General features: G+C 37.1%; 1 long non-coding RNA gene across 1 annotated transcript in view; it reads right to left on the bottom strand.

Moving 5' to 3' along the window:
- Nucleotides 1-1,083, bottom strand: part of LOC105521712 — a 5,251-nt gene extending 4,168 nt beyond the window's left edge. Inside the window, exon 1 of the long non-coding RNA XR_001003310.1 lies at nucleotides 557-1,083. This is a non-coding gene — a long non-coding RNA (uncharacterized LOC105521712). The remainder of the gene's footprint in view (nucleotides 1-556) is intronic.
- Nucleotides 1,084-1,712: the final 629 nt, after the last annotated feature.

The raw sequence follows: 1,712 nt of genomic DNA, 5'->3' as shown, positions 1-1,712 counted from the left end.
TTTTTTTTTTTTTTTTCTTTTTCAATAGATTTTAGAGAGAAAATGAGATATTGATTTAAAGGTAATCCTTAACATAGAAGGGATTGGAATAACTGCTAAATTTTGCAGATTCTTCAGTTAAACTACTGTGAATGTCTTGACGTTAGCCTACAAAAAAGCCTTTTATTACAAACTCCATACTTGCTAAAGTGCTGTCTTTTGATGCCGCTGTTTTGTTTCTGTAATATATTTATCATTCAGAACAAATGAAATTCTCCTATGTATTTTGCTTGTTAATGTCATTTACCTAAGATCCATGAAATGACCAAATTTATAAATATATATACACAGACACATACGAACATTTATGCATCTGTATATTTTATGTATCTGCATCAGTGATATAATAATGATTTTTATTCCTATGTTACATAAAAGCTTAGTAATATGTCTCATTCAACTTCACAACCCACAAAATAATTTCTGTTTCAAACTATATGAGCCAAGGGGAAATTGTTTAAATAATACACTTATATTTCATATTTTAAAATGGTCTCTATCATCTGCTCACTCTTACCCAAAAAGTGACACAGGCACGCTGCTGAGATAAGGTAAATGTGTGGTGGTCACGGGAATAGCTATGCTCACTGGGTGCTGGTACAGTTTCAGGTATTGGGCTGGGTGCTGTCCAATCATTGCCTTCTTTAATTTTCACAACAACTCTAAGATCAGGTGCTGTGTTCACAATTTATTGGGGCAAAAAGACAGGTTAAGTCACTGGCTGAAACAGGCTGACCTCAGTGTCAAACCCAGGTTTTGCTGGTCACAGAAACAAAGCTTTTAAAAATCTCTCCAAATACTACCTCTAGGATTAATGGAGGTCAGACACCCTAAAGACCAGCAGGAGCCTCTGACGCTCCATCCACACCCCCACTACAGGGAACTGGTGATTACGCGATAAATAAACGCATCTTACAAGAATGGGAGCCGCCACTTAGGGCCAAGCTATTTGTGACTAGAAAGTAAACAAAAGAACCTGCTCAAGGTGAAATTTGATTGTTGTCCATTGACTCTCAGGTGACACGGCCTCCAAGTATGATAGTGAATCCCTCCTGAGGGCCAAAAATTGCCTTGGAAAATATGATTGTGACCTCTATTTCCCTGTTACCATGGAGTTATGCCTGTTGTCTGTTGATGGAAGGTCAATCATTGTATTTACACACAGTGAACACTGAACATATATAGTGCCTACGGTCTATTATTATTCCTTTGCAGGAGGTTTATTACAGGGTTTGGTATGCAATCTAAATTAGATGTCTCAAGAAAAATAATGCTTTTAAGTTTAGGCAATTTTAGAGAATTCTTTGAGTGAGATTCCCTCTGTAAAATTCCACGGAATCTTCTGATTGCCTTTGAAGTTGTTTTTGTCTGAAACTAGCCTATTTGCTTCCTCTTTAAAGGAAAGTTTTTGTTTCAATCATCTACTACAAAACAACTTTCTTTTATGTTTACGAGACATTAGATACAATTATTTTTGAAGTCCATCTCTGTAAACAACCTTGTAATCTTTAGCCTTTCAGATGTCATTCTCATAAACGCAAATCAGTGCTGATTCTGCTCCTGGCTGGCTTTGAAGCGGCATTTAAAATCCCCATGGCTCTCTAGCCCTAGTCAACCTGGGTTACCTGGGTGAGAAAATTCAGCCAGCAAGTTATCGTGGGTTCCACGTTATC

The sequence above is a fragment of the Colobus angolensis genome, unplaced genomic scaffold (genome assembly GCF_000951035.1).
Source record: "Colobus angolensis palliatus isolate OR3802 unplaced genomic scaffold, Cang.pa_1.0 Scaffold405, whole genome shotgun sequence".
Taxonomy (NCBI): Eukaryota; Metazoa; Chordata; class Mammalia; order Primates; family Cercopithecidae; genus Colobus; species Colobus angolensis.
The sequence above is the reverse complement of the archived record's forward strand: the minus strand, read 5'-3'. Positions and strand labels throughout refer to the sequence as shown.